Source organism: Callorhinus ursinus, unplaced genomic scaffold (assembly GCF_003265705.2).
Source record: "Callorhinus ursinus isolate GAN/ISIS: 27379988/994484 unplaced genomic scaffold, GSC_fseal_2.0 scaffold13, whole genome shotgun sequence".
Lineage (NCBI taxonomy): Eukaryota > Metazoa > Chordata > Mammalia > Carnivora > Otariidae > Callorhinus > Callorhinus ursinus.
Genome location: NW_027397075.1, coordinates 5,244,676 through 5,271,772, shown reverse-complemented (window position 1 = coordinate 5,271,772; position 27,097 = coordinate 5,244,676). Strand labels below are relative to the sequence as shown.

At 42.8% G+C, this 27,097-nt stretch overlaps 1 protein-coding gene across 2 annotated transcripts in view; it reads left to right on the top strand.

The window, feature by feature from the left end:
• SHISA9 (shisa family member 9) overlaps nt 1-27,097 on the top strand; it is a 285,510-nt gene that overhangs the window by 216,071 nt on the left and 42,342 nt on the right. The window lies entirely within an intron of this gene.

The following is a 27,097-nucleotide window of genomic DNA, read 5'->3' as shown; positions in this document are numbered from 1 at the left end:
TCCATCCTCTCTTTACTAACATGCTTTATGTGCTCACTATTGGCTAAACTTGCTGGGTATTTGGTTATAAGATCTACATCTCCTTTCTTGGAGCTTCTAATCTATCTTGGCATCAAGTAAATTGTTTGCTAGTATGTGTGAAGCAACTTACAGTCACAAAGCTTTATGGCATACATTATAATACTTGATTAGCACAGTACTGAAGCTCTCCCAATTCTGGAGCTAGAATACCTGGGTTCACAGCCTAGTTGTACTAATGACTTGCTGTATGCTGACAAATTACTTAACCTTTTTGTGTCCCACTGTCTCATCAGTTAAACAGAGATTACAGCAGTAGTACCCATTCCATAAGGTTTTGATGAGGATCGAAAGAATTTATGTATGAAAGCCCTTAAAACAGTGCGTGGCACACATTAAGTGCTAGAGGTTGTTTCTCAAATTGCCATCGTTCATTTCTCTCTGACAGACCTGTGTGGCTAGTGGCGTCATCCTCATTTTGTGCACGTGAAAACAGGATCAGAGCAGTTCAGTGTTACCCTTAGATGACTGTCACTGCCTCTCAGCTGTCTTCCCTGCTTACCCTCCATCCCCATAAGGGGGGAGGCCCCTCCCTCATCCCTCAGACAATCATCCATTCATTCCCTCTCCCAGTCTCCCAGGAACTGGCGGTGATTACAGATTTGGATTTTGTGTTAAGATGAGACTTTTAGAAATCACTGCTCAAGGTCCAGCGAGCCCCCATCCCTCTCTTTGTCTGGTCTCAGTGTGCTTCTGCTTCTACTCATCTCTGGGGTCTCATTCCCTCTAACATGGGCTTCTCGGCTAGTCCGAAACAAGATCTTTATGTCAGGAAGTCATGGTGTTGGGGTTGACCTTGGTACACTAGAAAGAACCAGGGGTTTGCAGCCCAAACCACTGGGTCCCGCTCACTTCTAGGCCGGCCAGTTACCTCCCCTCTCTGTGCCTCATCTATAAAATGGGATTCAAGTTTTTCTAGTGTTTCCCCTCAGAACAGTGTAGAAATAGTGGGGGAAACATGGGTTGTGCCTTCGGACTAACCAGCATTCAAATCCCAGCTTTGTTTCTCCCTGACGGTGACTTGCCAGTTTTCTCCAAGGTTGAATCAGCCTGAGTTCTTAGTTGCAAGCAACAGGACCCTAGTCTGGATGATTACAGTGGAAAATGGATTTATTGAAAGTATATTAGGTTGCTCACAGAATTTTCATGGTGTCTGGAAAACTAGCTTGGAAAATGAGCAGAAGCAAAGAGAGACACAGCAGCCAGAACCACCATGCCACGGAAGCTGACCTGTGAGGACCCTGCTGTTGCCACCACAGGACACTGGATGTTGTCACAGGGACGACTTCTTCACCATCCCTGTTTCTTGTGCCAAGAATTCCAATTCAAAGTCTATGACTAATGCATCTGATTAGCCAAGCCTAGGCCACATTCTCTTGCCCAAGTGACAGGGGAGTTTGGAAAGCAAGTATCTGGTCTTTCCAGCTTCTGGGAGGTAGACTCCATCTCTTCCCAAGACACATAAGATGGGGAGCTTCCCAAACATAAGAAGAGGGGATGAAAATGTTTGGAAAAATAAAACAAAAACTCAGCCAAACACTGTCAATTACATTATTGATTCCTCCTTTGTAAAACTGGGAAAAGAAGACCCACCTCTAAGAATTTTTGTGAAGGTTACATGAGTGAACCCTTGTGAAGTGCTTCAGCATCATACCCAACATATTATGGGTACTCAACAGAAACACCTGTTTCCTGTCTCTTTTTCTAGAAACTACTTCAGGGCCTGAGTTTCAAGGGTGGTTCCCGGAAGCCTGTCCCTTCCTCGCTGTGTAAGTGGTGGAGGCTGCCATGGTCTCTGATGCTGAGTTGTCTCCAGACCCCCAGTGGTACGTGGAGCTTCCTGAGAAGAGCTCAGTACTGTCCAGTTCTGAAAAGGAGCTCAGGATTGGCACTCTTCCCTTGCCTAGAACAAGTAAAATTTCACTCAGGGTATTGAAAGAATGGATGTGAGTGGCTCTTTGTTCATGAATCAGAGCATCCTTGAAGCATATGCTTTTCTCTTGATGAACATTTGCTACATTTCTATGCTAGCAAAGCTTTCCTTGCATCAATTAGCTAGACGTAGCCTCCTTTAGAGGAGAATATAGGCTCACAGAGATGTCCAAATCATTGCCCTTCCTCCAAGACTCGGATTCGTGTCTGTCCCCTGGGTGAAGCTCTCTATGACCATTCAGTCCCCCGAATTCTCTCTCTTCCATGAATATTCTTGTAGCTTATATTGTTCTCCTTTTTTTCTGACTTCTTTTTTTAAAAAAATTTTATTTATTTACTTGAGAGAGAGAGAGAGAGAGAGAGCTCACCAGCAGGGCCGGAGAGGGGCAGAAGGAGAGGGAAAAACAGACTCCCCATTGAGTAGGGAGCCTGACACGGGGTTTGATCCCAGAACCCTGAGATCATGACCTAAGCCAAAGGCAGACGCTTAACCAGCTGAGCCACCCAGGCACCCGTCTTTCTCACTCTTATTCTTCCTGCCACGATTATTCACTGAGGGCCTACTACATGCCAGCCCTGGAGATAAACTGGATGTTAAGGGAAGCATGCTATCTACTCTCAGAGAATGTTCATTCTAGTAGAGGAGAGAGAAAATAAACAAGAAATAAAATAATTTCCTGTCACACCATGACATCAGGGAAGCTTAGGAAACTTTATGTGTGGATGTCAGTGGGGTCTCTTCTAAGGAGAGAGAGTTGCAGGTAAAGAGAACCATGGGTGCACAGGCCCAGGTGGATGTGAGCTGAGGTGTTCTGGGTACAGGTAGAGGGTGAATATGGCTAGAGCACAGTGAAGGGAGGAGAGGTTAGCATACAGGGTTCAGTTAATAGTGCTTGGTATCTGGTTTGTTAAATCGGGTTTTCTACAATCAGGCCTGTGTCTTCTACTTCTTAATGTCTACCTATTATTGTGCCTGGAGTGTACTGTTCCCTGAAGCAGTACTTAAGTGGACACTTGTTGATTGACATTAGGCCCTCCCCCCGTTGTATATTATGTTGCATAGAGGGTCCTGATCCCTTCAAGTGTTATTTCCTGCAACCCAGTGAAGCCAAAAGGTGAAGACCATTAGGTATTACACGGCTTAAGCAAGTTGGGTCATGTTTTGCCCATGTTGTCAAATCAGGAGACCCAACCTCAAGCATTGGATATGAGGAATAAAATCTGATGAGAGAATTCTAGTATGTGCTCTTCAGGGATGGTTTTTATACCTCCTTGGGCTCAGTTTAAAGATATGGCCCTCTGAACCTAATACTTAACAAACTCCTCCTACTATGCACATAGATCTATCAGGATACTTCTGCTAGGAACATTCTGACAGGAAGTAAATGATGATGTCTCCCTGAAGCCTCCTAATTCTGCTGCCTCTGGCTGAGACAGCGTAGGCGAGAAATCAACACTCTCTTTTCAGGCTGGATGGCTTCAAGGGAACAAGTGGATTCTTGGCCTCAGGGTAGATATTGGGTTCAAATGACCCTGGTTTCTTTCCCTAGTCCCATTTCCCATGGCAAGAGAAGCTGAAAGGTCGGCATTTGAGCCAAAGCTTTACACATACTTTGCTGAAAAAGGCAAACCTTGGTTAGAGCCAAAAACCTGTATTTCAAAGGAGCCATAGAAATTCACTGTCTTTTCTGTCCTGGATGACTCAAGGGAGTTGTGAACAGAGAGAATTTTAGGCTGTGGGGTGCTCCAGGCTGTCTGGGGCTTTTTGAGATGTCCCTGGAAAATTAGACCATCCACCAATGGTCAAAAGTCAAGGGAGGAAGGGCTCTGCTACCTTGATGGTCAATCATCTTTGTGACATCACTGAGGATGTCATCTTTGTGACATCACTGAGACCTTTATGTCATCAGACTCGCTGTCCACGTGGGTAGCCCCACATGGACCTGGACCCTAACACCGTCTCAATGCTATTTTTTACTTCTAAACAACATCCCCCCCCACTCAAGTATAATTTTTTAACATAAGTGTTATATTAGTTTCAGGTATACAATATAATGATTCAGCGATTCTGTATATGAATCAGTGCTCATCCTGATAAGTGTACTCTCAGCTTCTCTTAACCTATCTCGAGACATTTTTCTGAACAGCTTCTGAAGCAGTTAATTAATCCTTTTCACTTTGGCCTTCACTTTTAGCACTTTTCTCATCTCAACTTTGTCCCTCTGTAGTTAGGATGCCACATCCATACGGACTCAAAGGCATTTTCGTGCCCTAGCCATCTTTTTTTTTTTAAAGATTTTATTTATTTATTTGAGAGAGAGAGGATGAGAGATAGCACGAGAGGGAAGAGGGTCAGAGGGAGAAGCAGACTGCCTGCTGAGCAGGGAGCCCGATGTGGGACTCGATCCCGGGACTCCAGGATCATGACCTGAGCCGAAGGCAGTCGCTTAACCAACTGAGCCACCCAGGCGCCCCTGCCCTAGCCATCTTGAGTGGAGCTCCTGCGTTGGCCCAGATCTAAGACCAGGACACAGGCAGTGATGAGTTTTTCTTGTTTTTGTATATTCCAGCCTCTTTTACAGGCAGTGGGTTTTTTGGATGCCAACCACATTCATGACAAAGTTATGGGTGGGCTGGAGTTGGAGAGTTTGGAAATCTGCCTTATAAGCAAAACCCATTTCTGGGTATTTTTCCCTACCAGTGCAAGAAATGGGTGGGGGGTACTAAAGATTTGTTTCCTTGGAGACTTTATACGGGGGAAGGGGAAAATATGATGGCAGAGGTAGATTTCAGATGTGGCTGCCAGTAGATGAATTAGCCCATATGGCTCCCAACATTCTCAAGTAGTTAATATAAGGTTTGGTAAAAGCAACCAAGAGGGTGGGTGTTTGGAAGGGGTGGGAGAGAGGTTTTTCTTGGAGACAAGGACTGTGCATATCAGTCTTCGGTTCTTGGGGGACCCAGATTAAGGAGAATAAGTATGATTTTTAAGATGTGTGAGTGTAGAATGGTGTAATTCTTTCTTGGTCAACAGGGAAAGTAGGTATTTGTTCAGATATAGGAATTATTAAGAAACAAATAAGTTTTGTGGGTTCCTATAGGACTGTCAAGGAGAAACAGAGAGACGAGGATATTCTTTTATACCTTACATTAGCATCCATCACAGTGCTGGGGTGTAGCACACGTTTTTATTTATTTATTTACTTTTAAAGATTTTATTTATTTGACAGAGAGAGACACAGCGAGAGAGGGAACACAAGCAGGGGGAGTGGGAGAGGGAGAAGCAGGCTTCCCGTGGATCAGGGAGCCTGATGCAGGGCTCGATCCCAGGACCCTGGGATCATGACTTGAGCCGAAGGCAGACGCTTAATGACTGAGCCACCCAGGCACCCCACACACATTTTTAATACAAGGAACTGATTGCTGGAATGATAAACCAAATTCCATTAAAACAAATTCAAGACTTGTCCAAATTCTTTTCTGTGAGAGATTCAGAATATAGCAAATGGACTTGGAAATAAGTAGGCCACTCCTGGGCCTTGACGGTGTTACATACAGGATTTTGTTGTAATGCCATTGGCATAGAAGGTGGCTATTATCATGTAGGTGTATGATCGTTGTCATAAGAGAAAATGGGAGAGAATGTCAGCAAAGCAGATGTCAGAATATTTGAAAAAGACTTCAATTGCTAGTGCCCTGGAATGGAGAGCAAATTAAGTTAGTCATTTACGTGAAAAAATACTGATATGAGAAGAAGAGGAAGTGGTTTTGAATACATACTGTTTTATCATATTGGAGTAGCTGTCCTTTCAAAAGACGGCACTTCTTAATCTTAATTCTTAATGTGTTTTTTAAAACATTTTCTAAAGCAGCCCACATCCTTCTTTTTAAAGAACATGTTTTAAAAGAACATGGACAGAACTTGAGAGACCTTGAACAATTCACTAACTTACCTGAGTCTCTGTTTCATTGTCTGCAAAAAAAGCTAAGAGTGGGAAGAGTGGACATCCTTGTCTTGTTCCTGATCCTAGAACAAAAACTGTTTCTGTCCATTGAGTGTGGTGTTAGCTGAGGGCCTTCATTATGTTGACGTATGTTCCTTCTAAATCCACTTTGTTGAGAGTTTTTGTCATGAACAGATGTTGAAATTTGTCAGATGTTTATTGCAGTATTATTTATAATAGCCAAAGTATGGCAGCAACCTAAGTGTCTCTCCATAGATGAATGGCTAAAGAAGATGTAGTGCATATATATACAATGGAATATTACTCAGCCATTTAAAAGAATGAGATTCTGCCATTTGCAACAATATGATGGACCTCAAGGGTATTATGCTGAGTGAAAGAACTCACAGAGAGAGAGAGAGACAAGTACCATATGATTTCACTTATATGTGGAATCTGAAAAACAAATGATCAAACAAAAAGCAGAAACAGACTCGTAAATACAGAAAACAAACCAATGGTTGCCCGAAGGGAGGGGGTGGGGGATGGGCAAAATGGGTGAAGGGGAGTGGGAAGGATGAGCTTCTAGTTATGGAATGAATAAGTCATGGACATGGAAGGTACAGAATAGGGAATATAGGTAATGATATCCTAATAGTGTTGTATGATGACAGATGGGAGCTACACTTGTGGAGAGCATAGCATAACATATAGACTTGTCGAATCACTATGTTGTATACCTGAAACTAATGTAACATTGTGTGTCGACTACGGTAAAAATGATAATAACAAATGAAAATAAAATGAAAGGTAATAATGCTAAAATTCTAGGGTTATAGTAAGAATTAAATGAGAAAATGTGTTTGGAAGTACCCATCTAGAGGCAAATGTCATAAATCCCAAATGTCATTTAAGGGAGGAGAAAGGCATGATCTTCACTTGACCTTAGGAAAATTATTTAATATCTCTGAGCCAACTTTATTCTACTTTTCAAAGTTGTCTTGGTTAGTACAGATCTTTTGAATTTCCATATGAATTTCAAAATTAGCTGATCATTTCTGCAAAAAAGTCTGCTTGGATTTTGATTTGGATTGCATTGAATCTATATATTAACATAGATAATTGACAGCAACATGGAGTCTTCTAAACTTTGAATACAGTGTACCATTCCATTTATTTAGGTCCTTTAAATTTTTTCTCAGTAAGATTTTGTAGTTTTCAGTGTATAGGACTTGCACATCTTTTGTCAGATTTATCTCTAAGTATTTAATATTTTTATGCAATTGCAAGTGGTATTTTTCTTCACAATTTCTAATAGTCTGTTACTATTCTATAGAAATTTGTCTGTTGATCTTGTATCCTGTAACCTTGCTAAAATCATTTGTTAGTTGTAATAATGGGGATTTCGGGGTTGATTCCAAGGAATTTTTTACATTGATGATGATGTTACCTAAAAATTAAGACAAACTTAAGTTCCAGTATGGATTTTTTTTTCTTTTCTGGCTTTATTGTGCTTGCTAGAACCTCCAGTAAAATGCTGAATAAAATAGTGTACTAGAACCTCCAGTAAAATGCTGAATAAAATAGTGTAAATGGATAGTCTTGCCTAGTTGCTGATCTTAGGGTAAAGTTTTAGGTATCTCACCATTAAATATAATGCCCATTATCAGTTTGAAGAATTCTCCTCTATTCCTACTTTGCTAAACTAGGATTGGTAGGTGTTGAATTTTATAACATGATTTTCCTGCATCAATTGAAATAATCATATGGCTTCTTTTATATACTGTTATATTATGAATTACATTGATCAATTTTCAAATGGTCAACTGATCTTAGATTAATGACATGATATTTTATTTTTATATATTGTTAAATTTGATTTGTTAAAATTTTCCTGAGACATCTTTCAGTTGTGTTTATGATGGACATTGGTCTGTAGTTTCCTTTTAATGTGTTTGTCTCGTTTGGGTGTCAGGGTAATGCTGGCCTTATAAAATGAGTTGCAAAATATTTCATCCTCTTCAGTTTTTTAGAAAATATTTTGTATAATTGATACTATTTCTTCCTTAAAAGTTTCTTAAAATAAGAACTGAAGCCATTCATTTGAGATCTTCTAATGTGAGCATTTATGCTATAAAGTAAAGTGTCCTCTAAATACTACTTTAGCTATATCCCACATATTTGGTTTGTTGTGTTTTCATTTCTATTCAGTGAAAATTACATCCTCCTTTCCTTTTGACTTTTTCTTTGACTCTTAGATAAATAATCTAAAAGTATATTTTAGTTTCCAAATATTTGGGTATTTTCCAGATGATTTTCTGTTATCACCTCCTATTTTGACTCCATGTGGTTGCAGAATATACTTAGTATATGAATCCTTTTAAAATCATTGAGATTTGTTTCATGGCCCAAAATATGTTCCATTTATGGATTATCGTCTCTATTTCATTGTTCCTGATAAGAAATCTGCCATTATTCTTGTCTTTCTCCTCTGTATATAATGTGTCCTTTTTTCCCTCTGTTTTTAAGATTTTCTGTATGTCTGGTTTTTAGCAATTTGATTACAATACGCCTTGGTGTAGTTTCTTCATGTTTCTTGTGCTTGTGATTTGTTAGCTGTCTTGGATTTGTGAGTGTGTAGTTTTTGTAATATTTGGAAAATATTTGGCCATTGATTATTCAAACACTTTGTTTTTGCTTCCTCCTGTCTCCTCTCTCTCAGGCATTCAGATTCCACATATATTAGGCCACTTGATGTTTTCCACATCTTGCAGATGCTCTGTTCATATATTTGCTGTCTTTTAAAAAAGCTCAGTGTTTCATTTGAATTGATTCTATTACTATGCCTTCTAGTTCACTATTATTTTTTTCTCTGTTGTATAATCTGCCTTTAATCCAATCCAATATATTTATTTTTTCTTGCATATTGTAGTTTGTATCCTTAGAAGTTTTATTTGGGTCTTTTATAACTCTCCCATGTCTATACTTTTGATTTCTTCCTCTAAATTCTTGAGCATATTGAATTCAGTTATAATCAGTGGCTTAATGTCTTTGTTTACTAATTTTACCATTTTTGACATTTCAATTGATTGATTTTGTCTCCATGATAGGTTATTTTTTTTTTTTGCCTTTCTGCATGCCTGGTGATTTTTTAAAAAATTGAATGGCATGATCCCAGGGTCCTGGGATGGAGCCCTGCGTCGGGCTTCCTGCCCAGCAGTGGACTCTGCTTCTCCCTATCCCTCTGCTAATGTGCTTGCTCTCTTGCTCACTCTCTCTTTCAAATAAATAAACAAAATCTTTTAAAAAATTGAATGGTGACATTTTAAATTTACCTTGTAAGGGGAATATTTTTTGTTTCCATGAATATTCCTGAGATTTTTCTCTAAGATGCAGATACGTTACTTAAAACAGCTTTATTCTTTTGGGTATTGATTTTAGGTTTTGTGAGTTAAGATCATAGAAACTTTATTCTAAGGATAGTCCACCTAATGCCTCATGGTTTATGAGATTTCCCACTGTGACGGTGGTAACAGGAACTATTTCCAGCCCTAGTGAGCTCTGGGAATTATTCCCCCCAGTCCTTTCAGGTGAGCTTTCCCCAGCCTTATGCAGTTTCCCCACAAGCATGCCTGTCACATGCCAGGCACCATGGTATGTTTTCTTGAGGAAATGTTAGTAGAAGCAATAACAAGAGTAAAAATACTATGGTTTTATTTCAATTTTTAAATTTTTAAAATAAGATATAAGATAAATCTTTTATATAAGATCTTACTTAAGTTTTAAATCTTATTTGTCTACGTATCTTTAAAATGAGTAAACTGAGTCTCAGAGAAGTGAAGTGGCATGCTTCAAATCGCCCAGAACCAGGACAAGAATTCAGGCAGTCCGATTTCACAGAATGGAGTCATATTCTCTACAAATCACCACTTCTCTAGAACATCAGCTCAGTGTACTATACATGCCCTAAGTGTGCTGAAGAAGAGTTTGGGGAGGGGCGCCTGTGTAGCTCAGTCAGTTAAGGGTCTGACTTCTGCTGGGGTCATGATCTCAGGGTCCTGGGATCGAGCCCTGTGTCGTGCGTGTCAGGCCCTGCATTGGGCTCTGTGCTCAGTGGAGAGTCTGCTTGTCCCTTTCTTCCTCCCCCTGCTTGTGCTCCCTCCCTCTCCCTCTCTCTCTCAAGTAAATAAATAAAATCTTAAAAAAAAGAAGACTTGAGGGAGTACATAATTTATTCTAACTTCAATGATTTATTAGAAAAATATAATTAGCACATCGAATCTGTAATTTTATAGGTGCTACTGCTTAGAACGAAGAAAGGTAGTGCTATCAGACCTGAGTTTAAGAAGAATTATTTAATAAACATTATTTAATTAGCTAATTATATAATAAATAGTGGGCAGATTCGGCAAAAACCATGCAAGTGTCATAAGTTTAGGAAACTTTCTATTAGATTCCTTATCCCATTGCATGGATGGGGAAACTGAGGCTGAGGCTGTCTCACATTCCTCTGACCATCAGTGGAGAAGGCACTTTGCCCTTTGTTCTTTGTCTTCAGGAGGTTCACAGCTTCACATATACCATCCCTTCCCACAACAGGCAGGAGACTGAACATATGATCATATGAACACAAAGCGAAGATCTTTCTGCTGTGAATTTATTAAGATTAATTTACTCGGGTAGTTGGGGGACCTATTGAGCACTTAAAAATGTTAATGGACAGAATTCCCAATAAATCATGTCTACAGATCTTTATAAAAACAGTGGGGAGCTTTTAAATTGGGCCCAAGAAACAGCTTTGGCCCCACGAGGTGGGCTCAGTACAGCCTTTAAAGAAAATGGCAGATATTATATGCCACTCAGAGTCTGGAGCCTCTGATTCCCCAGCCACAAAATTCTCAGTGGGAAGTCATTCTCATAATAATAGCGATCATTTGTTAATGCCTACTGTTGAGCAAGAGATCGTGCTTAGGATTTTATATATGCTGCCTTTGATCTTGCAAGTGTCAGTTTTATTATCTTTCATTGCATAACCCTGTGACATGCCAGGTCCTGAGGCATGAAGGGACTTGTCCAAGATTGTGGGTTTTCTCCAAGCCCCTGTCTCAACTGCAGCTGTCAGATTACTAACAGCGCTTTCGTGCTTCTGGGCTTCTGCTCTCATCGTTCCTTCTGACCAGAGCACCCTCTAGCTCCCTCTCTATGGCACTGGCCAATTGATCCTTCACATCTCAGCTCTCTTGATAAAATATTTGGTCAAGGCATGTCCTTGCTCAACAGCCTCAGAACATCCCCTTTGCTATAGGATCAGGTGCATGCTCTTTAACATGGCTGACAAAGCAGGAATGGGAAGGCCTTTCCTGGTCACTTCTCCTAGTAAAAGCCCTCTCCCCTCTCCCTCCATATTCCCTATCTCTTTTCTTGCTTTGCTTTTCTCTGTTGCGTCAGTAACTGACATTATACACTTGTCTATTGGGCTGCCTTTCCCCCTCACTAGCATGTCACCCCCACCCCCTGGCAGGTCTTTTTGTCTCTTTTATCTACTGCTTTGTCCCCTGGCACATCCCCCAAATGTTGCAGAGCAGCTGTCAAAATGAGAGCAAAGGAAAGGTCGTTGGATATGATGACTGGAAGGCCAGTGGTGACCTTGGGGAGGTGGTTCTGGGCAATCAAGCCAGACCATGACAGAGGAAGTAGGGGAGTAGAAGAGGCAGTGGGTAGAATACTCTATCAAGAGTCTTGTTGTTGTTGTTAGAATACTTTCCCATTCTTATTTTACTCTACTTCTGAGCATTTGGCACAGTGGCCCACTCCCTTCATTCCTGGACACTCCATCTCATTTCTTAGATTTTTCTGTGCTGCTCTGTCTGCTTTGAGTATGACTTCTTGCTCTTCCATGACTTATGGCTTGTCATTATTCAGGTCTCATTCACATGTCCGCAGTAACCATGTTTTCCAGTTTCGGTACTTGATGCTTTGACGTCTTGTGGCCTTGCTGGATCCTGGTGGGACTGCCCATCCCTGGGTTAGCCGATTCCTAGAGATAGTAAGGACTTGCCTCAAGTATGTCTTTCAGATGCAAACCAACCAATCCAGAGCCCATACTGCCAACTACCTTTCTTATAAGGTTCTTACACCCCAGGCCACTCACTGTTCCTCTACCTTAATCACCCACGTTTCAGTACTAGACAAGTAGGATAGCTCCTATGCCCCAGAGCCCACCAAAATCATTCAAAATAACCATTTCTAAGCCTGCTTGCTCTGCCTCTTCCATTCCTTCCTGTAGAGACCACGATAGCCACAGAAACCACAGCTCTTGTCCACGTTCCCGCCCTTGCTTCTCCCTCTGCCTCCCAACTCATGCTGGTGCTTCCCCGTGTGGCCCGCCATGATGTGGTATGCCCCCTCCTCTTGAGATCTGTGAGTGCATAAGCTATCATTTCAATGGTAATCATTTCCTGATCTTCTGATCTCTTGGCCTTGCCATTCCTGACTAATCATAAAGCCTAAATTTTAAAACGATGTCATCTCCCTGGAGAGCCCTTTGCTGACCACCTGTAATTCTCAATCTCAGTGAACTTGTTGGTTTCCTTCATGGAAAGTACCCTAGATTGTAATTATTTAAACTGTGTGTTCATTTGTCTTATTATCTCTCTTCTGCCATCAGATTCTTTGAGGGTATTTTAGTCAGAGAACCAAAACCAACAGGATATATCAGCTATATCTATATATCTGTGTGTGTGCATATACTATATCTGTCATCTATCTGTCTACTATCTAGTGGAAGTTCCAGTTCAAAAGTCAGCAAGCTCAAGACCCAAGAAGGGTTGATTTTTCAGTTTGAGTCTGAAGGCAGGAAAATATAGATGCCCCAACTCAACTATCAGGCAGATAAAGTCCCCTTTTACTGAGCCTTTTGTTCTATTCAGGTTTTCTGTTGATTGGATGAGGCCCACCTACACTGGGGAAGGTTGCTCTGCTTTATCCTGAGTTTTACTGATTCAAATGTTAGTCTCATCCAGTAATACCCTCACAGAAACACTTAGAATATTGTTTGACCAGATGTCCAGGCATCTTGTGGTCCAGTCCAGTGGACACACATTAAAGAGCCAGGTCCATGCCCGCCTTGCCTGTCATTGTATCTCTGGTACCTTGCATACTGGAGTTGTTTAATAAAGCCTCTTGATTGAATGCAGAAGGGTGACATAGAGACATATGATTATTCTTTGAGAAGGGGTCTAGTTAGGTGAGGCTAGGCTATGTAACAGTGATGAATAAATCTGGAAACTCAGCAGCTTAAAACAATAAACCCTTATTTCTTATTTACACAACTCTATAGCATATTGGACAGGCCACTTCTATCTTGTGGCAATCCATCCTAACATGTAGCCTCTAAAATTGCCATAGCAGTGGCCTGGAAGTAGCTTACATCACTTCTGCCAACATTCTGTTGGTCAGCATTTCATCACGTCCCAGTCTACCAGCAAAGGGGTCTGGGAAATGTAGTCTTTCTGTGTGCCCAGGTGCCGTGAACTGCTGAGCATCATCTGCCCACGTGACACCATGAAAAGGAAGAGGGTGCCTCTGAAGAGGCTGTGAAACATTGTCATGGAGAAAACTTTCCATGAAAGAGTGAGAGCTTAGAAGCAGCCAGAGGTCTTGGGTTTGCTCTAGATCTCAGCGGCACCAAGCTTCTCTTTTTTCCAACATCCCCCAAGAGCCTAGGAGCCCAAGTTGTGAAATTTGAAGGGCATGATTCCCATCCACTTCTCCCATTGACTGGCTGTGTGGCTTTGGGCACATTGCTTGCCCCCTCTGAGCCCCAGGTTCTTCACCAGTAAGAGTGGGCATCAGTAGGGGTCTATAGAGTTGACATGGAACTGGCCGTCCCGCATGAGTTGTGCCTGGTGCGGACACCTCGCTGAGCGACTGTCGTCTTTATAGTTGTCATTTTTATCATCTTGGTAATTACTCTGAAACCTATGGAGGCACAGGTTTCTGTGCCTACCTAACCAAGTGCAAGCAGCTTCCAGGTTTTAGATTTCCAACTCCTCCCATATGGTGACCCCCGGAGGACCTCACACCTAGTTTGGAGAAGAGAGATATCCTGTGCCGGGTTTGGCCACTTCTCTGTCTTACAGGTGCCATGTGACCCTCACGGCTCCCAGCTCTAGTTAGAAGGTTAAATGCAGAGCAGCCCTTTTCCAGGGTAATAAGTTTTTAATGTAGATGCAATTAGTGAATAAGCAGTTGATTAGTTCATTATGAAAATAGTGAAAACAACACCATTTGTGGTGGCAGAAGCTCTGGGAAGACAGATGCACTCCTTTTCATTTTATCAGTTGGGTCAGAGTGCCGGGAAAGTTAACATATTTTACCATAATATTAAAGCCCTTTAACACTGAAAGGCCATTATGTGAGGGGAAAAATTTTCCCTCTCTGGGGTATTAATTAGAGAGAGAAATGTTAAAAAAAATCATAATCTCATTAAATTCCTCTCTTATAAAGCCATTTTCATAAAGAATCCTTAATGTGAAATGTGGATGGAAAAACGCAACTCTGGCTGAAGAATTTATGAAAAAACGCCAAGCAGCTGATCCATCCTTTTTAAGGGAGAGAAAAAAAAAACAACAACAAGGCATTTCATCAAATCCCTGGCTTTGGATTTCTAAAACAATTACAAGCGGCCTGGGCCAGAAGTCAGAGAGTAATGTAGTCTTGGAGGCTCCGTCTCCAGCCTCCCCCAAAACTAATGATGACAGATGATCACTCTGGGTGGAAACTTATGCTCTGTGCCCCAGCCCTGAATCACTCTCTTCTCTTGTGGTTTTCCTGAATTGGACTGGATCTCTGGCTGGTATTATAATCTAGTTCTGAATTCTTAAGCATGTACTTAAAAATATAGGCATTTAAAATATATACTCATTTGTTCATGTATTCATCCCTCTAGTAAATATCTACTGAGCTACCGGGGATGCCATATACTGTGTTAGGTGCAGGGGATATAGTAGTGGATGGAGTCGTCCTAAACTTAGATGCTTCTGGTGTAACAGAGGGGCTGTGTGTTAATCAGTACATCTCCAAGACTGGTGAGAAATTGCACGTGGGTAGAGGTAATGGATGAGGGAGGTATGCAGCTCTGAGAGAGTGACTAACAGGGCATGATGTTTGCAGGGAGGGTCAGGCAAGGCTCCCCATGAAGCAGACATGCAGAAAGGGAGGGAGCTTTACCAGGTTGGGCTGAGTGGATGAATGGTGGTATTCCTTGATGAGGAAGCAGGATTTGCAAAGGTCCTACTCAAGGAGAGAAAGAACAAAGGAAATCTCAGGAAAGGAAACGAGGCCAGGTGTCTGAGAGGGGGGAGCAGGCTGGGGTGTGGGGGAGAGATGTGAGGTGGGACAGATGGGTGGGGCTGTGCAGGACTGTCCCCTTTACCCTAAGAGACTGGAAAACCATCAGAGCATTGCAGGAGGTGACATGATCATTTTACAAATATGTGTACACACAAACACATAAGATACACTAAATAAAGATGCGTTATTAACTGCGTGATGTTGAATGAATTGCCTTTCTCTCTCTGATCCGTTCCACGTGGTTTGAATGAGGCTAATAATGGGACCTGTCTCTAGTTGTATAGTAGCTGTTATATGAAGTAATCCAAGTGCAAATGCTTCTCCTAGTGGCTGGTATGCTATATGTAGGAAACTTTTTCTTTCTAGACTTCTTTCCCTCTCCTCTCCCTCCCTCCCTCCGTCCTTCCTCCCTCCCTTTCTCTCTCCCTCCCTTGTTCCCTCCATTCTCTGCCTTCATCGGGCTAATATCTCTACTGGAGCTGGGGTGGGGGTGGAGGTGGGGGGTAGGGGGGTGGGGAACCCAACCAACCGAAGGATATACTCTGCTGCTTTTAACTTTTAGGACACTCAAGGCTATTTAAAAAAACAAAACAAAACAAAACACAGGGCTCTGCTTTGCTTATTGCACTTATTAAATTGATTAATCTGTCAGTCTGAAATGGGTGACCTTATGCCTGGTTCTGCAGAGATGACCAGGGAGTGGGAAGTCCTGAGTTGTAACACCTGTGCATCTGCACGGCCGGAAGCACATAGGAAGCCCTTACTTAAACAAACAGGTGGCCTTAGGAATAGGAGACTGCCTGGGAGCCGCCAGGTAACCCGCTGATTGCTCTTTCTCGGGGGAAGTTGTTATGGAGCCCGGCCATTAGTCACGGCATCGAATCACCATGCGGAGCCAATCTGAAGATGCACAATCATCTTGATTATGGTTTTGACTGCTCTTCCTTCTTGTGGCACCATCCATGGCCCCTCAGTCCCTTTTTTTTGTGTGTGAAATAATACTGAAAACACCATCCTTTCACCACCACCTTCATGCTGGTGAGAACAGCAGTCATTCAGCCTGCCAGCAACAATCTGAGCCTGTTTTTTTTCTCCTGCCTGTTGAGGCTCATAGAAAAGTGTTAAAAACAATCATACGACTTAATCACAATTCACTTATCCTGATGGTTTCTTTTTCTTCTTTTCTTTTTTTTTTTTCTTTTTGGTAAATAATCTTGATGTAAATTCCTGGTGGGCCATGAGAGAGGAGGCGGGTTTTAATGAACTGGTGATGAAGTGGAAATATTTTGAAATGCTGAAAAATGTATTTTGCTTGTCACCTAATTATCTGCTGCCTAATAGCACATTCCATAATATCTTACTTCCCGATCTGTTCATCTGGCAATAAAAATTCTTCCTGTGATTGCCATGTGCTCTCAAGTAAAGACCGGTGCATTAGCAATCAAACACATAACGATGCTTTAATGACCTGGTAATGTCTTTTTTTCTGGAAAGGAGAAAAGGTTTTCTTTTTTCACTGAAAATTCATTTTCTTTTCCAAGTGAATATTATTTGAAAGACAACTGTTATCAGTCAAGAGATGAACACACACACACACACACACACACACACACACACTCTTACCAAACCAGAAACAAAAGGTCGTTAAATTAGCACCAGCATTTTTTGGTTACTTTTACTTTAACAAGGCAACCTAAACGCACAGTAGTGTGGAATGCATCCCTGAAGAACAAAAAATTTTGTGTTTTGGGGCAATTTATTTTGGAAACCACACTATGGGAACGACATGTACGTGTGTGCACCACACACATATATACACCCCACATATGCATTTTCATAAGTATAGATCCCGTGTATTCTATGTGTACCATGTTTTGGGCCCTGAGCTGCATCGTCAGCGTATAAAGGACATTGCTTCCGCCCTCATAGACCTCACCATCTAGATAGTTTTTCTCAACGGGGGTAATTTTGCTGTCCTGTGTCCCTGCTCCTCACCCGGGGATGGCTGGTAAGGTCAGGAGACATTTTTGGTTGTCACAACTTTGGGAAAAAGGTGCTACTGGCATGTGGTGAATAAAGGCCAGGGTTGCTGAGACACATCCTACAATGCACAGGACGGTAGCCCCACAGCAAAGAATGTTCCAGCCCAAGATGTCAGCTATGCCACGATAAGAAACTGTGGTCTGGCATAAAAGATAAATGAAATATTCAGCACTTACGCTGGAGTCAGATAAGTGGATTCTGTGCCAGAGGAAGCTGAGAAGGCTGTCAGAGCAAAGGGCACCTAACCCAGCTTGGGAGTTCAGGGAAGACTTCTTGGAGGAGGTGATGGCTATACGGAGTCTTGAAAGGAGAAAAGACATGGACTAGAAAAGGAAATGGGAAGAAGACATTCTGGAAAAGACCATACTGACTGGGGAGCCAGAGTCATGGCAGAGCCCACAGGCTGGCTCATGGTGTGGTCTTAAATATGTCCTGTCACCTCCCTGGGCCTCTCCCCTCTGCCTTAAGGTGAGAGAGTAGGGTAGGTGATTTCCAAAGTTCTTTCTACCCCCATGTTTAGGATTCTGTGCCTCTAGCTTGCATCTATTTGCAAAATGCAGTATTCAATTTCTGCTTGGTTTTATTTTTGTTATTTTCATGGTGGGGCCTTCTCATGTGATGACTTCCAGCCTCCTGTTTATTTACCAACAACAAATGACTTCCTCTGGGCTCAGCTTAGTGCTGGGTACTGAGAACACAGATATTCCTCCTCCTTCTCCTCCTCATGCAACTGAAAATCTGGTCCCCAAATTTGCTCATAGAAGCTCCCCTCCATCATTGTCACGACCCTTGAGCATCCCCTGGGAGTTGAAGCGCTGGGAGTCCATTGGTGCCTTTTCTTTTCCTTGGGCAGTGGTCCTAGGAGAGATGGTGGTGACCTGCTTTAGAGCGGGGGGCATGGAAATAGAACTGGGGCAGAGATGGGGGACCACGAAATTTGAGGGATGCTTATAAGAAAGATATAACAGGACTCGGTCAGTTATTGGGACTGTGAGGGATGAAGTGATGGTGTCCAGGACGAAACCTGGGGCTTTGACCTGAGCAGTGGGTGAATGGCCTGCTCTTGGAAGAGGCAAGGCATAGAAAGAAGAAGCTGGTTTCATATGAAAATGGTGCTCCAAATCCCTCTGTCTTCCTGGTAACAGAGCCAGGCAGGCCTGTGGGAATGTGAGAGGTATGAAGTAGATTCCTTTCCTATCTGTAGATCGAGGCAGCTGAGATAGGAAAATGAAGACCCTTCCTGAGGGAAGAAAGCTGCATTATGCCCCATATTCCTTCGCTTCCTGACACCGGTGACAGATCTTGACCAGGACACGGGAAATCCGTGACTGGGTCCTGGTGCTCAGCCAGGGGTTGGGGGCACCCGAAAGGACTCAGATTTGGAATGAAATAATCTGAACTCGGTTCCAGATCTTTCTGTGGGGTTCTCTTTCTCGGGGTCCACTTCTCCCCTTTCCCAAAGGGGGGTGATTCTTCCCGTGTCCAGGGATGCTGTGAGGAGTGGGGGATAAAAGTACTTTGGAGGCTGGAAAGTTCTGGGATTTGGGTGAGATGTGCCCAGTGGTAGGCTCTGAGGTGGGCAGACTCAGGCTCACTCACCTTCATCCCCAGCCAGGCAGAAGGTGAGGGTTCCATGTGACCCATGAGAGAGGTGGGGCTGCTTACAAGTAACTCTCCAGCTAGTCTGAAAGGGACTTGGATAGTTCCAGTGTTTCTCAGCAGGGGCTCTGTCAGCATGTTGGGTGGGATGAATCCCCGTATGGGACCCCACACACTGCCAAGCATTTAGCCACAATGCCAGAGGTATCCCTTTATCATCTGACCAGTAGAAAATGGCCTCTCTCCCAGACTTGCTCATCTTTCCAAGTGTGGTTGGAACTTCATGTATAAGGAAACCAAGCAAGAGGGAGCAACTAACTGAGCGCACAGCATATCGCTGTCAGGTGCATAACTGGGATTTGAACGGAGGTAGTATATTCTTATTCTCAGTCTCTCCGAATGTAAATATACGTGTGTGTGTGTATATATATATTATATATAAATTATAATTTATATATATTATAAAAATTATAGATATAATATATAATATATAATATATATTTATAAAATATATATAAATATAAATATAAAATATATATTTTTATATTTGTAATATATCTTTAATTTTTATATTTATAACTTGTATATTTATGTTTTTATTATGTATGTTATATAATATATAACATACATTATATATTATATAATTTACAAAGTATGTTTATGTATTTGTTTATGTATCTAACACACATCTCTTTTTTTTAAAAGATTTTATTTATTTGACAGAGAGAGACATAGCGAGAGAGGGAACACAAGCAGGGGGAGTGGGAGAGGGAGAAGCAGGCTTCCCGTGCAGCAGGGAGCTCGATGCGGGGCTCCATCCCAGGACCCTGGGGTCATGACCTGAGCTGAAGGCAGACGCTTAATGACTGAGCCACCCTGGCACCCCGTAACACACATCTTTATATTATGTTATATATTATATATAATATACAAGCTTTGTAAATTATATAATATATATTATATAAATTAATATAATATATATTATAAAATATGTAATTATATATAATTTACATTTAATTTATATCATATATATACGATATAAATTGTACCCTATTATATAATTTACAAAGTATGTTTATGTACTTGTTTATATATTTGCTTGTTTATATATTTATAACTCACATATATTTATATTTTTATATTTATAAAATATATATTATATATTTATAAAATATATATTTACATTTACTTTTATTTTTATAATGTTTGTATTTATATATTTATATTTGTTTATACATATAATGCTTATATTTATAATTTAGCTTAGTCTCTGCTTTATGTTCATATTTGGCCTCACGTTAAAAACTTACGTTGGCCAATTAAGATGTCCTTACTCCACCTCCCCGCTTGTGCCTATAATTGCATCTAAATTGAGAGGGGCTAACCCCGTGTCCAGGCATATTTGGGGCCCCAGTCTGGCCTGTAGTTGTCACCTGCACTGGTGCGTGGCTCACATGAGGGACCCGTCCTTACATGGGCAGAGGTGCCCATCTTCTTCTTCGTCTCTGGTCATAGAGTTCATGCCAGGCCTGCTGCTATGCCTGTTTGTCATCCTGACACCAGGGTCTGTCCGGAGTCCCACAGTCTCCCTTCAGGACCCAAATCTTAACCAGTACCGTCTGTGTTCAGTGGTCTCATGCCCGCCTGGGGCCAAGTGCTACTCACAGACTCAGGGAGGCTGTGCCACAGGCAGCCAGACGGGCTCATGAACATGGACCCACACCAGGGGTTCTGAATTTAGCCCAAGATTGGCCCCCTCCCACTGACGGACCTAGTGGTTCTGGTTGCATCTGTGAGCTGGGTTTTGACTCACCACTATTTTTTTTCACAAGTGAAATATAATTGCAGGCTTATTGTTATATTATAATCTCACATGGAGGAGTGGGTGGTAGGGTGGGCTGAGGCTCAAGACAGATAATGGCCTTAGAGGGCTGCAGTTCTGGGATCACCCACATCTCTTTTCCCTGTTTTTCTTTTTGAGGCAAAAACTTAAGTCATGATGTTGACTCGGTGTTACTCATCCATGTGGTTACTCTGAGGCTGGGGAGGACTCACAACTCCAATTATAGACTGTGCCAGCCTTTGATTTTTGAGGACCCAGGGCTGGGAGCCTGCTCATTGGCTGCCTGGGGAAAACCAGATTCTTTCTGCATTTCCTATTCCCTGCTCAGCCACCAGCTGGGAATCTCTCTGATCTGGGGCCAACCCTTGATATGCTTGGAGATCTGAGCGGCAGAGATCCATATATTGTTTCCACCATGAGCAGCATACAGGACCCCGTCCCCAAGAATCCGCGCTCACAGCAGCTCACTTACTTCCTCTCTTACCTTGCCTTTTCTTCCCCTGTGGCTCAGAATCCCTATTATCTTCTGGACCAGAGACAAAAATACAAAGCTCAGCAAATGCTTGTCCTTATCAGTACAAGCTCAAAAACCTGGAACCTGACTCTTCGGTTGTCTGATGCCATGGTTCAAACTCTTCCCTGAGCCTCTGGCTGTGCTACGGCTATCTGCCCGATGGGGAAAGGTCAGTGTGTTAGAAGAAGTATGGAGGGAGGAACACAGCAGTCAGTTCTTCATAATATCCCACAACACATGAATTGGGCACAACTAGTACCCAATACTTTTCCTTAAAAAACTGACATGATTTGTATATATATACACACACACACTCATGTGATTTCCTTTTGCCTACTATCTATCTTTCCCACTAAACCATGAGCTCCCAGAGGCAGGATCGAGGTCCATTTTTTCACTGATGTATTCCCAATGCCTGGGATGATGCGTTGCGCATAGAGGCATTCCAAAAATATCTACTGTATGGGTGAACGAATGTGGTCAGATGTATTCTGAGGTTCTAGAGGGACAAAGAGACTCTTGAAGAACAAATGGGAGCATGGTGAAGAGAACTGGGATATTTTATTCTCATGTTGCTCAGAGCATCTCCTCCACCCACAGGGTTGGTAGAAGTTGGGTCAGGTGTGTCTGTGTGGAGAGAGAAGCAGTCTAGAATTCTGGAGAGTTGACTCTCATCCTGGTACTAAAGCATATGCACTGAGTGATGATGGCCAAGGCTCTATCCCCTTTTTAGGTCTTGTTTTTGGTTTTGGTTTTTGTTTTTCATCTGTAAAACCTTTGAAGGGACTGGTAGAGTCTTCAAGGTATGCTGTTCTACAGTCTCCTAAGGAAGTTTTTGCCTCCTGTCTTGGGCCTCACACTTACAAGCTGCTTCCTCCAATCACTCTCCTATCTCCTGACACAGCAGATGGAGCTGGTGCCCGCCCACGACTGACAGATGAGCCTCATTTACAGCCCTCAACATTTAACCACTTGGCTATTTGGCAGAGTCATCTAGCTCTGAGACACTGGGGGAGCCCTCCTTGTCCTGAGCAACACAGACAACTTCCCACTCCCGTGCCTTTGTCTATGCCAGGGGCCTGGGAGTATGGAACCTAGAAGCCAGCCTCCTACCACCCGTCAAAGGGGCTCCGCAGAGAAGCCATATTTGAGCCTAGCAATATTGCCCAGAGACCAAAAGATGATGAGACAGTGTCTCAGACAAACATTAGCTAGCTTGACCGATTTCCAGGTCACAGAAGTTTGGAGCCGGGGTGGAGTACACCTAAGCCAGAGGCAGCCTGCCCATAGGCTAATCTGTGTTCTCAGAGTGAAAAAGATGAACTGATCAGATGAGATCCCCAACAACCAAATGTTTGGGAATGGAAGACAGACTGAGCCATCCTTATGGATTGAGAATTAACAACAGGGCACAGAGCACTGTGTAGAATGCAGAATCCCACATCTCAGGAAGCAAGTTTGGGCAAACAGTCTCCTTTTCAGACGCAAAGTTATTTTTGCTGCAAGAGACACCTGTTGGAGTCATAGAGTCAATTGGGGTAACATCTGGAACCTTGCAGGCAGTGTTAGTTCCACCATCTTTTTCATCCAGAAACATGTCCTGAGCAGTTTCCGTGGTCCAGCCATTGTGCTGCGTGCTGGCATTAAACCGGTAAGCAGATTAGATTTGGTGACTGCACATTTAGTGGAGGACATAGGTATCAGTTAAATAACCATTCAAGGAAATATATTTTTATGAACTGTGATTACAGAGAGAAAGGATATTGTTATTGTTGTTAGTAGTAGTATCATCATCATTACTATTATGTAAGGGCCAGATTTATGTAGAGGAGGCTCAAGAAAGCCTTCCCTAAAAAAGTAGATATAAGCGGAGTCCAAAAAGACGAACCAGAAATTAGAAGAAGAGAGAGCGTTCTAAGCAAAAGCAAAAGGGAAGAATATGTGTGAAGGCTCTGAGTGGGGAAAGGACTTGTGTATGAGAAGGTCCCAATGAGGGCCAGTGCAGCTGAGGTGGGTAGAGAGTGGCAGGGAGCCAGTCGCTGGCTTGGTGGGCAGCTGCAGGTCATGCATGACCTCCTTGTAGATTTTGTAGTCTTTTCTCCTTTCAAGACTCAGTATAGCCATCACCTCCTCCTTGTGGATTTTGAGTTTACCCAAAAGTGCAGTGGGAATTGATTAAAGGATTTCAAGCAGGGGGTGATGTGATAGCATGTGTGAAGATTGCCCAGACTTGTGAGTGGTTAATGGACCGGAAGGGCTGGGGGGAGGAAATGAGGCATCTCAGTAGGAGGACCCAGGTAGGAGACAATGGTGTTTTGGTCTAGAGAGGGGGTGGAGAACATGGAGAAGGGGCAGGGGAATATCTGTGAAATACTTTGAAGGGAGAATCAAAAAAGACACAACCTTCAAAATTCCCTGGAGATGAGGGGTCAGGGAGCATATTTCATGTAGAATTACCCTGAGGGAACCGGCTAGGAGGAGGAATGGCCATTAGGTGGGGAGTTCAACAGAAGCTTTGCCCCAAGCTCTGAGTAATAAGTATGGTGTATAACTGCCATGGGGGTATTAGGGGTTTGGGATGGGGGTGCAAGAAACTTCACCAGGGACAGTGGTGACTGGAAGCTATGTAGTGGTGGTGCATCCAGCAAGCTCAGAGAGAACATGTCAAAAATGAATCAGTCTGAGACATCCTGAGTTCTCTTTCATCCCAAGGTAAAAGTTTTCCACCTGACTTGGCTCTAGTATCTCTAATTTGTTTACCCTTGTGAGTCCATTTTAAACCAGATGTATCTTTTTAAAGATTTATTTATTTATTTTGGGGGTGGGTCAGAGGGAGAAGGTGAGAGAGAGAATCTCAAGCAGACTGCCTGCTGAGCTCAGAGCCCAACATGGGGCTCAATCCCACGACCCTGAGATCATGATCTGAGTCAAGATCAAGAGTCGGACACTTATTTTTTTTATCAAGATTTTATTTATTGGAGAGAGAGAGAGAGTGCACAAGCGAGGGGAGTGGCAGGCAGAGGGAGAAGCAAGCTCCCCACTGAGCAAGGAGCCCGATGCGGGACTCAATCCCAGGACCCTGGGATCATGACCTGAGCTGAAGGTAGACGCTTAACTGACTGAGCCACCCAGGCGCCCCATTTTCACCAGGTATTTTTGAGGATGGGCACTCCCTATGAAATAACTATTATTCCTCTCATTTTAGAGTTGAGGAAAGGCAGGATCAGGGAGTTTAAGTCACCCACCCCAGATCACACAGCCAGAAGTCCAAGTCCAGAGCTCCCTATACAAAAGCTTCTTCTTCCCCATTGGTTTAAAATATTTAGCTGAAAGAAGATCCCTCCATTCCTTGTTTGTTCTGTGTCCACATCTCTTGCCTCGTCCCCTTGTTTCTCCCTAAGTCTCAGCCTATCCGCTACTGGTGATAGTGACAGGGTGGGTTTATAACACTGAGTCAAGGTGTGAGAATCCTGTTTTTCTTCTCATGGCCCCAGCTGTAGCAAATGTTAGGGGCTGAAAATTAAATTTCATCTAATTTCCCATGAAGTTAGAAATAGATGTTATTTTAAAGAAATGCAAATTTCGTATTTTCACATCTACAAACTAAGATGTTTTTAATGCCTTGCTGTGTACTGAATCATCCCACAACTCAGCAGCTTGAAACAAAAACAATCATTTTACGGTCGTCCATAGTTCTAGAGGTTGACTCTGCCCAGCTGGTTGGTACTCATTCCGGGTGTCTTATGTAGTTGTGTTCAGATGGTGGCTGAGGCAGATGTCATCTTGAACTTTCTTTATGCACATATCTGGCAATGGACTCTGGCTGCCAGCTAGAACCTTGGTTGGAACTGTCAGCTGAAACATCTACACATGGCCTCTATAGGTAGCCCTGGGCTTCCTCACAGCATGGCAGCTGAGTTCCACGAGCTGACGTCCCAAGAAAGCAAGCAGAATTGCCTGGAATTTTGTGATGAGGCTATGGAACTCACAGAGCAATCACTTTTGCCTGACGCTATTGGCAGGAGCAATCACAAAGATCTTCTGAGGGTTCAGCAGTAGGGAATACAGCAGAGATACCCCACTAGATGGGAGAAGTGCCAACATTGTATTATAAAAAGAGTAAATGGACTGTAGAGATATTGTCGTGACCATCTTTAGAAAATGTAACCCGCCACAGATGATAGGAAGTGAAGAGTAGAATGAAACACATTAGTTGAAAGTGCTCACATTATGTGTGTGTACTCGCAACTGAACACTTTCACTGCAGTGCTAGTGGTTGTGAACACTTTCATTGCAACATAATTCATGTCTAGTGCCATAAGGGAAGGCAGAGTAAAAAGAAAGAACTCTTCCCCATATATTTGCTGCTCCAGCTGCTCTATAACCTCTACAATGCTTTTCCATCATTCTTTACCTTTTTCTTACTGTTTCTTCTGACAGGAATCTTCTCCCAGTGGAGAGCTGGCAGGTTCTAAGAAGCCTATCCTCAGTCCTCCGGATAGAATTAAGGCTCTGTGAAGTTCCTCATCTCAGTTTCAACAACTGTGCCCTTCTTTTTGGAAGAACTCTCTTTGGTTCTTTTTGCATAAATACCTGTTCTTGTTTCATGTGTACCGTATCCTTCCTCTCTTTGAGAATATTAAGTACCCTTATTTTAAAGTCCTGACCTAATGGCTTTATTGGTTCTATATCCTTGGATTTACGTCATTCTACTTTTTGAGATTATCTTTTCTATTTCGTAGTGTTGGTCTTTCCATGGGTTTGGCGAGTCTGGATTGGGTACTCATCTCCGTGGTTGGGATTCCTTGTTAGATTGTCTGCTGGGTTTGTTAGTACCGTCTTCCTGGGGGAGGGATGGACACGGGACTGGGGGTCCTTGCAGTTCCTTAGCCACATCCATGCTCCATGCAGAGGGGGTGAGGGAAGTGCTTAGGCAGATGGTCTTCTGGGTGGCGGCGATTCCTCCTGAGCACCCCCATCTACTTGGGGTATTGCTCTGTCTATCCAACCTAAGATTTCTCAATCATGGCAGTTGCCTCGCTAACCTGAGAAGCCCGAGGGTTTGGGGAGAGGCAGGATGGCTTGGGTTCTACTCCTCTAGCAACTGCCATTGCAGCACAAAACCAATAACTTGTCGGTGTCCTGAGCCCCTCCTGTTTCCACTACCTCTGGGATGTTTGAACCCATCTTCTGCAGCCGTGTTCTCTGGTTTGGATCCTGCCCTTTGGATTTCTTTTTTAATCTAATCCCATTTTGGCCCCGCATTTCAGAGATTCCTCACAGTTTCTGCTCTGCCAGCAGAACTTTTTGTTGCTAAGCAGGGTAATGTCTTTACATTTTTTTTTAAGATTTTATTTATTTATTCATGAGAGACACAGAGAGAGAGAGAGAGAGAGAGAGAGAGAGAGAGGCAGAGGGAGAAGCAGGCTCCCAAAGAGCAGGGAGCCTGATGCGGGGCTCGATCCCAGGACCCTGGGATCATGACCTGAGCCGAAGGCAGACGCCTAACCATCTGAGCCGCCCAGGCGCCCTTTACATATTTTTAAAAAATTATTTAAATTTACTTTATAATTTATATACAGCAAAAATGATTCTTTTTGGTGAACAGTTCTGTGAATTTTGACAAATGTGTGGAGTCATGTCATTATTACCACAATCAAGACCCATGATGGCTCCATCCTCCTACCTCACCTCCAGATTCCTTGGGCCGTCCCTTGGCAGCCAACTCCTCATCTCACAACCACAGACCTGTTTTCTGTTCCCATAGCTTTGCTTTTTCTAAAATGTTAT